Raw genomic sequence first — 12,263 nt, forward strand, 5'->3', positions numbered from 1 at the left:
CCTTACGGAAGCTGAAAAAAGAAGGGTTAATAAAGAGAAAAAAGAAAGGAGGAGATAAAAAAAATGTCAAAATTGAACAAGCTGGGTATGTTAGGAAGACTAAAAATAATAGGGGTTAAAAGGAAGAAAGAGCAGTAAAAGAATGAAAGAAAGACGGAGTGTGGAGAAATCCAAGCATAACAGTAAGTGTAAGCAAGGGCTATAGTAATAGGTTAAGACTGATATGCGGGGTATGAAAGAAAAACAATTCTTAAAGGGACATAAAACTTTTTATAAACAATTTTTTAATATATACATAGGGGCCGATTTATTAACCCCCAAATGCAGCCATATGCTGCTGTTTCCGCACAAGCCTTTAGGCTCACCAGAAACATAAGTTAAGAAGCAGCTGTCTTAAAACCGCTGCGCCTTAACTCGTCCGCCACCTCTGAGGCGGCGGACAGCAATCAGCACCATCGGATACAATCAGGTTGATTGACACCCCCTGATCCTAAAAATTCTACATTAAAGATCTGTATACAAAATAAAAGTTGTAAAAAGCATTTAAACTGCCATTTTATTAGCAAAATTTGCAGGGATTTGTAGTCTATAGCAAACCCTTTTTAAAGCTTATTCTCCGCTGAGGTAAAAAAGGACAGGTATGAATAAGTAATTACACTGAGCAAGCAGTTACTGTGCACAATGTAGCAGGGGTAGAGTTGTGACACCAGGGGCCCCATCCGATATGCAGCGTCGCCCGCAAAAGCCGGCGACACCGGTTTTTGTGCGGGTTTGTTATCACATATACGGTGTAGCATACAACTTACGCCCGTATATTTCACCCGTCGCCCGCAATTCTTACTCCCATAGGCTAACATGGGACCGCGTCGTAAATCGGTATCCAATATCCAGCGCAAGGCCTTACGTGGCGAAAATGGAGAAATATTACTCCATTTTCACCTCGCCATAAAATGCAGCCGTAGCAGGCCTTGCGCTGAGCATGGGAGCACCGTAACTCCCTAAAATGCCTTCCAAAAAAAAACCAAACACCTAACGCATGCGCAATGTCTATCTACCTGTCAACCGCAATCCCCCACCGCAATAACTAATAAAGTGTATTAACCCCTAAACCGCCGCTCCCGGAGCCCACCACCACCTACATTATATGTATTAACCCCTAAACCGCTGCTCCCGGTCCCCGCCGCACCTAAATAAAGTGTTTAACCCCTAAACCGCCGCTCCCAGACCCCGCCGCCACCTACATTAAATTCATTAACCCCTAATCTCCCGCCCCCAACGTCGCCGCCACTATAATAAAGTTATTAACCCCTAAACCTAACCCTAACACCCCCTAACTTAATTATTATTTAAATAAATCTAAATAATATTACTATTAATAACTAAAGTATTCCTATTTAAAACTAAATACTTACCTATAAAATAAACATTAATAATTACATTGTAGGTATCTTAGGGTTTATTTTATAGGTAAGTATTTAGTTTTAAATAGGAATACTTTTAGTTAGTTTAGTAATATTATTTAGATTTATTTAAATAATAATTAAGTTAGGGGGTGTTAGGGTTAGGTTTAGGGGTTAATAACTTTATTATAGTGGTGGCGACGTTGGGGGCAGGAGATTAGGGGTTAATAGATTTAATAGGCTATGTGGGCTATGGCGGTTTAGGGGTTAATACTTTAATAGGTGTATTGCGTTGTCGGCTATGGTGGTTTAGGGGTTAATACATTTATTATTAGGAGTAAGAGGGAGGATTGCGGATATAGGGGTATACGTGTCGGGCTTATTTTTGGGAGGCGTGTTAGACAGTTACGGGATATTTCAAATTTTAGTTAGTTTTCTTAGGCGCCGGCAGTTTCTAAAGTGCTGTAAGTCACTAGCGACTCCAGAAATTTGTAGTTATGCTCATTTCTGGACATCGCTAGTTTATCCGACTTACGGCACTTTAGGAACTGCCGGCGGGGTATATGTAATACCCTAATGTGCAAGGTGAAATTACGGGTGGCGCGGGTTCCCTCGCTAGGGTTTTTTTATTTTGGGGGGCTTTTTTATTGTGTTAGGGTTATTAGATTAGGTTTAATTAGTTTAAATATTTGATAATTTATTTTTTATTTTGTGTAACTTAGTGTTTTTTATTTTGTGTAAATTAGTGTTTTTTATTTTGTGTAACTTACTTATTATTTTTTTGTAACAGTAATTCTTTATAGTAGACTAGTCCTAAAGCCCGTTCACACGGGCCATTTTTTTGCAGTACAGCGGTCCCACCCCTTGCTCTCTCTCTCTCCCCCATCTCTTTTGCGCTCTCTCTCCCTCATCTCTTTTGCACTCTCCCCCCTCTCTTTTGAGCTCTCTCTCTCCCCCATCTCTTTTGCGCTCTCTCTCCCCCTCTCTTTTGAGCTCTCTCTCTCCCACCCTCTCTCTCTCCCCCTCTCCTCTCTCTCTCTCCTCTACTCTCTCTCTCTCCCCTCCTCTCTCTCTCTCCCCTCCTCTCTTTTGCTCTCTCTCTCTCTCCCCACTCTCTTTTGTGCTCTCTCTCCCCCTCTTTTGCTCTCTCACTCTCTCCCCCCTCTCTTTTGCGCTCTCTCTCTCCCGCTCTCTTTTGCACTCTCTCCCCCTCTCTTCACGCTTTCTCCCCCCCTCTTTTGCTCTCTCTCTTTCCCCCATCTCTTTTGATCTCTCTCTCTACCCATCTATTTTGCGCTCTCTCTCCCCCTCTCTTTTGAGCTCTCTCATTAGCGGGTTGTTAGGTTTAGCGGTTAATAGCTTCATTTAGTTTATGGCGATGTGGCTGGCGGTTTAGGGGTTAATAGGTTTATTAAGTGGTAGTGATATGGGAGGTCAGGGGTTTAGGGGTTAATACATTTATTTAGTTGCGGCGGGGTCCGAGAGCGGCGGGATAGGGGTTAATAACTTTATTAGAGTTGGGGTGGGCTCCGGGTGCGGTGGGAAAGGGGTTAATATATTTATTTAGTTGTGGCGGTGTCCGGGAGCGGTGGGATAGGGGTTAATAACTTTATTAGCGTTGCAGTGGGCTCCGGGGGCGGTGGGATAGGGGTTAATATATTTATTTAGCTGCAGCGGTGTCGGGGAGCAGCGGGATAGGGGTTAATAACATTATGTAGGTGGCAGCGATGTAAGGGCGGCAGATTAGGGGTGTTTAGACTCGGGTTATGTTAGGGTGTTAGGTGTAAACATAATTTGTTTTCTACCATAGAAATCAATTGGATATCTGGTAGCATCGAACATAAGCTTTTGCAGCTTTCAGACTCCCATTGATTCCTATGGCATCCGTGGCCTCCAGGGTGGTGGATTGAAAACCAGGTACGCTGGGCCTGAATAGTGGCGAGCGTACCTGTTAGAAGTTTGAAAAATGGCAAAAAGTGTCAGATAGTGCCGAATGTGTATTCGGAACATCTGTAATGACGTAAGCATTGATCTGTGTCGGATTGAGACCGGCGGATCATATGTTACGTCACAAATTTCAACTTTTGCCTGTCTGTAGGCTTTGATAAATAGGTCGAATCAAGTTCGCCACAATTACGCTGCGGAATTCCAGCGTATTTGCGGTTGACGACTTGATAAATATCCCTGCTGGTGTTTACCTGCATTAGTTAAAGGGACATAGCAGTGCAAATAGAAAATGGTCTTATGTGTTAAAGCATTTTATTATTGCACTATTGCTTCCTCATAACGTTAACAAAGTCAGCTCCAGAGCACCAATGCACTAATTAGAACTAGTTGAACACATCTGGTGAGCCAATGACAAGAGGCATATCTATGTAGCCAACAATAAGCAGCTAGTTATTCATCAGGGGATTTATGCTGCTACTGGGACTACCTACATATGCTTTTCAACAAAGGACACCAGGAGATGAAGCAACTAATAATTCATAATATAATAGTAAATTGCACAGTTGTTTAAACTGCATGTTCTATATGTACCTTGAAAGTTAAATTTTTACTTTTCTGAATTATTTACACAGCATAACAAGAGAATCTGGTTCACACACAAATCTATAACAAAACAATAATTTCACAGACTTGTCCAGGAAGTGTTTGCAAGAGGTTTCACAGACCTGCACAGAAGCACAAGATACGCCATGAAAGGGAAAATAAAACACTGCTAATTGATCCAATATTGATAATGACTGTCGTCTAATGAGCCTGAATGCAGTTTTTCATGTAACCAATAATCAGTTAATAAAGTGTGCAATAACAATGTAATATCATTTTGAATACATTTATAAACTGCATTTTAAAGGGATAGTTTAGTCAAAATTAAACTTTCAGATAGAACATGCAATTTTACGCAACTTTCTAATTTACTCCTATTATCAATTTTTCTTTGTTCTCTTGGTATCTTTACTTGAATGTAAGCTTAGGAGCCAGCCTATTTTTGGTTCAGCACCTGGGTAGTGCTTGCTGACTGGGTGGCTACATTTAGACACCAATCAGAAAGTGCTACCCAGGTTTTGAACCAAAAATGGGCCGACTCCTATGCTTACATTCTTGCTTTTCAAATAAAGATACCAAGAGAATGAAGACAATTTGATAATAGGAGTAAATTAGAAAGTTGCTTAAAATTGCATGCTCTATCTGAATCATGAAAGTTTAATTTTGACTTTCCTATTCCTTTAAGGAACCAAACACTTCAAATAAGCATTACAATAATCAGATTTAATGAGTAAATGTTTTCTAGTTTAAGTGGGAATTTCAGCAATATTTTGAACTTTTATGAAACCCTGGAATATTCATGTCTAATTGGATGTAAAATGAGGCTGCAACACAACTTTAACATAAAAAGTTAAAACATTTTGAAAAGTGCTTTTTGATGAATTGGAACACAGCTGTAGATTTGTCTCCATGGAAAGTATTAACAAAATAAATTGCAATACAAAGCCAATGAAAAAAAATTATAACCAGGTTTCCTATATTTTGAAATGGTTTGGAATGGGTTTTAATTTGAAAACTCTGTTAAAATTAATGCTAAACACTTTGCATAGCTTAATTGCAATAGATCCCTATGTGTTTAACCCACTTCAAAATGGTTAAACGCATAATCAAAATCATGCACCAAAACACTACTAAAGCATATTTACGTATATCTGCTCCTGATTGATTCCCCGACTATCACCATATTTGGAATGGTGTAGGAGCGCAGTGGGTGAATGACTTTGACTATGCGCAGGGTTAAACACATAGGGCTAGATTAAAAGTGGAGTGGTATATAGTGCTCCCACTCTAGTGCTAATACTGCTGAAAGTAAATGTTTTATATATCTAGCTTATCACTGGTGTTACAATTTGAAAGTCATTTTTTTGTGCGCAAGCAAAATCTGACGCCTGCAAACTTCAGGACTTTTGATACAACGACCACATTAAAGGGACACTGAACACAATTTTTTTCTTTCATGATTCAGATAGAGCATACAATTTTAAGCAACTCTCTAATTTACTATTATAAATTTTTCTTTGTTCTCTTGGTATCTTTATTTGAAATGCAAGAATGTAAGTTTAGATGCCGGCCCATTTTTGGTGAACAACCTGGGTTGGTCTTGATGATTGGTGGATAAATTAATCCACCAATAAAAAAGTGCTGTCCAGAGTACTGAACCAAAAAACACCCTAGATGCATTCTTTTTCAAATAAAGATAACAAGAGAATGAAGAAAAAATGATAATAGGAGTAAATTAGAAAGTTGCTTAAAATCACATGTTCTATCTGAATCATGAAAGAAAAATAAAATTGGGTCCAGTTTCCCTTTAACTTCTTCTCCCCATAGTGTTCAATGGAGTGTGCTGAAGGTTAAAAACCCAACACTTATCACCCAACACTGTGTTAGATATACAGCGCTAAACCCAAAGAAGAAAATGTTCTAATTATTTTTAAATATATTTCTACATATATATCTATACAAACACACACACACATATGTACATATATATATATATATATATATATATATATATATATATATATATATATATATATATATATATATACAGGGAGTGCAGAATTATTAGGCAAGTTGTATTTTTGAGGATTAATTTTATTATTGAACAACAACCATGTTCTCAATGAACCCAAAAAACTCATTAATATCAAAGCTGAATAGTTTTGGAAGTAGTTTTTAGTTTGTTTTTAGTTATAGCTATTTTAGGGGGATATCTGTGTGTGCAGGTGACCATTACTGTGCATAATTATTAGGCAACTTAACAAAAAACAAATATATACCCATTTCAATTATTTATTTTTACCAGTGAAACCAATATAACATCTCAACATTCACAAATATCATTTCTGACATTCAAAAACAAAACAAAAACAAATCAGTGACCACCTTTCTTTGCAAGGACACTCAAAAGCCTGCCATCCATGGATTCTGTCAGTGTTTTGATCTGTTCCCCATCAACATTGCGTGCAGCAGCAACCACAGCCTCCCAGACACTGTTCAGAGAGGTGTACTGTTTTCCCTCCTTGTAAATCTCACATTTGATGATGGACCACAGGTTCTCAATGGGGTTCAGATCAGGTGAAGAAGGAGGCCATGTCATTAGATTTTCTTCTTTTATACCCTTTCTTGCCAGCCACGCTGTGGAGTACTTGGACGCGTGTGATGGAGCATTGTCCTGCATGAAAATCATGTTTTTCTTGACGGATGCAGACTTCTTCCTGTACCACTGCTTGAAGAAGGTGTCTTCCAGAAACTGGCAGTAGGACTGGGAGTTGAGCTTGACTCCATCCTCAACCCGAAAAGGCCCCACAAGCTCATCTTTGATGATATCAGCCCAAACCAGTACTCCACTTCCACCTTGCTGGCGTCTGAGTCGGACTGGAGCTCTCTGCCCTTTACCAATCCAGCCACGGGCCCATCCATCTGGCCCATCAAGACTCACTCTCATTTCATCAGTCCATAAAACCTTAGAAAAATCAGTCTTGAGATATTTCTTGGCCCAGTCTTGACGTTTCAGCTTGTGTGTCTTGTTCAGTGGTGGTCGTCTTTCAGCCTTTCTTACCTTGGCCATGTCTCTGAGTATTGCACACCTTGTGCTTTTGGGCACTCCAGTGATGTTGCAGCTCTGAAATATGGCCAAACTGGTGGCAAGTGGCATCTTGGCAGCTGCACGCTTGACTTTTCTCAGTTCATGGGCAGTTATTTTGCGCCTTGGTTTTTCCACACGCTTCTTGCGACCCTGTTGACTATTTTGAATGAAACGCTTGATTGTTCGATGATCACGCTTCAGAAGCTTTGCAATTTTAAGAGTGCCTCATCCCTCTGCAAGATATCTCACTATTTTTGACTTTTCTGAGCCTGTCAAGTCCTTCTTTTGACCCATTTTGCCAAAGGAAAGGAAGTTGCCTAATAATTATGCACACCTGATATAGGGTGTTGATGTCATTAGACCACACCCCTTCTCATTACAGAGATGCACATCACCTAATATGCTTAATTGGTAGTAGGCTTTCAAGCCTATACAGCTTGGAGTAAGACAACATGCATAAAGAGGATGATGTGGTCAAAATACTCATTTGCCTAATAATTCTGCACTCCATGTATATGAAAATATATAGTTAAAGATATATACAGATATATAGGAATATATATTTAAAAATTCTTAGAAACTCTCTCTTCTGCTTTCAGGTACATGAATAGAGTCCAGGTCAATCTGCAAACTATTCACTGCTCTCTGGTGTTTTTCCTCTCCTGTAACTCTCTTTTGGTACGTGAATAGAGTCCCTGTCAATTTGCAACTATTCTCTGCACTCTGGTGTTTTTCCTCTCCTGTAACTCTCACTTGGTATGTGAATAGAGTCCCTGTCAATCTGCAAACTATTCACTGCTCTCTGGTGTTTTTCCTCTCCTGTAACTCTCTTTTGGTACGTGAATAGAGTCCCTGTCAATTTGCGAACTATTCCCTGCACTCTGGTGTTTTTTCCTCTCCTATAACTCTCACTTGGTATGTGAATAGAGCCCCTGTCAATCTGCAAACTTTTCCCTGCACTCTGGCGTTTTTCCTCTCCTGTAACTCTCTTCTGGTACGTGAATAGAGCCCCTGTCAATCTGCAAACTATTCACTGCTCTCTGGTGTTTTTTACTCTCCTGTAACTCTCTTTTGGTACGTGAATAGAGTCCCTGTCAATGAATTTGCTAACTATTCCCTGCACTCTGGTGTTTTTTCTCTCCTGTAACTCTCACTTGGTATGTGAATAGAGCCCCTGTCAATCTGCAAACTTTTCCCTGCACTCTGGTGTTTTTCCTCTCCTGTAACTCTCTTCTGGTATGTGAATAGAGCCCCTGTCAATCTGCAAACTAGTCACTGCTCTCTGGTGTTTTTTACTCAACTGTAACTCTCTTCTGGTACGTGAATAGAGACCCTGTCAATCTGCACACTATTCACTGCTCTCTGGTGTTTTTTACTCTCTTGTAACTCTCTTCTGGTACGTGAATAGATTCCCTGTCATTCTGCACACTATTCCCTGCCCTCTGGTGTTTTTCCTCTCCTGTAACTCTCTTTTGTTATGTGTATATGTATATTGAGCAAATGATTTTAGGTTGTTAATTTAGTCCTGCATTTGTTGTACTGTTATCCAATGTCTTACTTCTAATGTTTTGCTAATTGCAATGTGATGCTCAATCCTTATCAATACTTGCTATTATTCTAAAATTTATAGCTGTCCTATGCCATAGTTTCAACCTCCTCTGTTTACTTAACATCTCACCCTGACCAGACCGGAATCTAACTTTTAAATTGGCCCTTCATTTGTCTCTGATTTATCAATCAAGTAATTTAGTGGACACAGCTGACTTCCCTGTCTATATATTGAACATTAGCTTGGGCTGTGCATTGCACTGGGCAGTGTGCATTACTACATCAACATATGTTCACATTTTTTAAGTGAACATTTTACAAGTGAGTCATTAAGAAAGGATTATACAAGTACTTTTGTAATATTATGTTCTATGTATCTCATTGTTTCCTTATGCAATTGCTGCTGTAATACTGTCTCTTATGTGTTTAATTGGTTCCCACTTTTGTAAAAATGCTCAATATATTCGTATTCCTTTCAGCTACATTAGCCCATCTCTCTTAAACTCACCTTACTTTTGTACTCATGAATTTTACCTATTCCTAAACACTCTCTCTCCCCCCTGCACCTCGTCTCAAAAACAGTCTCATTACTGCAGATCTGTATCTCATCTCATGTCACTCTCCCACTTGCTTTTACTAACTGCTGGTGACATCTCCCCTAATCCTGGTCCCCAAGAACTGATGTAAAACACAATATCTAGCCTATCAAACCCCCTAATGCGTAAGCAACTTAAAAGAGGAAAGCCTCTACAACTTTCCAGGGAAAACATGCATATAATAACAAAAGTGCGCTAAAGAAGCAACAGCATCATTCTGGTCCCCAACAACTGTCTAGCCATGCACATCCATGTGTACCGTCCCATAGACTCAGAAAACAAAACTCTGGTAACCTTACTCACATTCCTTTTGCATCTAAAGCCACTACCCCTTTCACTTGTGCACTCTGGAAGTCTCGCTCTGTTTGCAACAAGCTCACTTCTTTACATGACCTCTTTATCTCCCGCTCCCTTAAACTTCTGGCCCTAACAGAAACTTGGCTCTCTCCCCTAGACACAGCATCAACTGCTGCTCTGTCACATGGGGTCTCCACTTCAGCCACACTCCTAGGTCTGGTAATAGACAAGAGGTGGTGTAGGTATTTTACTTTCCTCTTGTTGCACCTTTCAACAAATACAAACCATCTCTTCCCTCACATTTTCCTCATTCGAAACCCACATGATTCGCTTATTCTCTCCCCTTTCAACTCAATTTCTAGATCACTTGGCTGCCTGGTTACCTTATTTCCTTTCCTCAGACACCCCTGCCCTCATTCTTGGCGACTTCAACATCCCTCTTGACAATCCCACTGCCTCCTCTGCAAAACAACTTTTGCAACTCACTTCCTCTTTCGGTTTGTCACAATGGACTGTTTCTCCCACTCACAAAGACGGTCACTCCCTTGACCTGATCTTTAGCTATCGATATGTTATCTCAAACTTCACAAACTCCCCTTTTCCTCTTTCTGACCACCATCTCCTCTCTTGCAACATATCATCCCTCCCTACAACTCTCCCTCCTCCTGCTCCTCACACCAAATTTCACAGAAGCATTATGTCATTAGATCAGCAACAGCTTTCTAATTCCCTCAAACCTCTCCTCTCATCCTTCTCCTCCTTTTCCTGCCCTAACCAATCTATCTGCCACTATAATTCCATCCTTACATCCGTCCTTGAAAATCTGGCCCCTCTTACCATAGCTCGGAAATCACACACTCATCCTCAGCCCTGGCATACTCCTCTGACACTGTACCTACGCAGATGTTCCCGTACTGCTGAGCGGCACTAGAGAAAATCTCGGAGTTCAGCTGATTTTCTTCATTACAAATTCATCTTCAACTCCTACTATTCTGCCCTTAACCTTTATAAGCAACCTTACTTCTCTACTCTTATCTCTTCTATCTTTCTTCAAACCCAAAACATCTATTCTTCACTTTCAATACTCTTCTCTGCCCACCCCGTCCTCCTATTACAACTTCTCTGTCAGCTCAAGACTTTGCCAGCCACTTTAATAACAAAATTGACTCCATCAGAAACTAAATCAGCTTTCAACATAATTCCATTCTCTCACTCCCTCAAACGCTCGCAACCTACGACAAGCCACATAGCCATAAACTTAGCTCTTTCTCCCCTGTTACTCAGGAAGAAGTTTAAGCACTCTCACCTCATTACCTGACCCTATCCCCTCACAGCTACTCCCTCTTTTCTACTCTTACCCCATACTCACACACATTTTCAACCCTCTCCCTCAGCACAGGTATATTTCCTTCATCTCTGAAACATGCACTGGTCACACCTATCCTCAAAAAACCTTCCCTTGATCCATCCTCCCATTCCAACTACCGTCCTTTTTCCCTCTTGCCTCAAAGCTTCTCGAAAAACTAGTATATGCACGCCTATCCCATTTCCTTATATTAAACTCCCTCCTTGACCCACCTGCAATCAGGATTTCGTCCCCATCACTCCACAGAGACAGCAATCGTTAAGGTTACCAACAACCTACTTACAGGAAAATCAAATGGTCACTTCTCTCTGCTTATCCTGCTTGATCTGTCTGCAGCCTTTGGTACTGTTGACCACCCTCTTTTGCTCCAAACCCTCCAATCCTTCGGCATCTGTGACACAGCCCTCTCATGGTTCTCTTCCTACCTGTCAAACCATACATTTAGTGTAGCCTTGTCTGGGGCCACCTCTGCCCGTCACCACTTTCTGTCGGGGTACAGCAAGGCTCTGTCCTCTGTCCCCTACTCTTTTCAATTTACATGTCATCATTAGGTTCCCTAATAAAGTCCCACGGTTTCCAATATCATTTGTATGCTGACAACACCCAAATCTACTTCTTTACACCAGACCTATCTCCTTCCTTGCTAACCCATTTAACTAATTGTCTTGCTCACATCTCTTCCTGGATGTCCTCTCACTACCTCAAGCTAAATCTCTCCAAAACTGAGCTCCTTATTTTCCCCCTTCTTCCAAAATCTCCACCCCCACTCTCCCTATAACTGTCGATAACTCCATCATTACCCCTACCCCTCATGCCCAATGTCTCTGGGTCACATTTGACTCAGATCTTTCTTTCACTCTTTACATTTAGTCCTTGGCTAAAGCCTGTCGCTTCCACCTTAAAAACATCTCTAAAATTAGACATTTCTTTACACAAGACACAACTAAGATTTTAATCCACTCTCTCATCCTTTCCCGCCTCGATTACTGCAACTCTGTCCTCTCTGGTCTCCCCAGCTGGCACCTAGCCCCTTTACAAGCCATAATGAATGTTTCTGCCAGGCTCATCTTCCTTACATGTCGCTCTTCATCTGCTGCACCTCTCTGCCAATCGCTTCACTGGCTTCCTCTTGCCTTTAGGATTAAGCAAAAATTCTCACTCTGACATACAAAGCCCTCAACTGCACGTCTCCCCCTATATCTCAGACCATATCTCTAGATACTCTCCCTCCCGTCCCCTTTGCTTTGCTCATGACCTCCTACTCTCCTTCTCTCTTGTCACCTCATAACACTCTCATTTACAGGACTTCTCCAGACTGGCTCCCATCTTGTAGAACTCTCTCTCCAGAGAAGCAGCAACTTAAAAGCACAGTTCTTTATTATAATCCATCTAAAAACATGAACAGATGACAGCAAACA

This window comes from Bombina bombina, chromosome 1 (genome assembly GCF_027579735.1).
Source record: "Bombina bombina isolate aBomBom1 chromosome 1, aBomBom1.pri, whole genome shotgun sequence".
Taxonomy (NCBI): domain Eukaryota; kingdom Metazoa; phylum Chordata; class Amphibia; order Anura; family Bombinatoridae; genus Bombina; species Bombina bombina.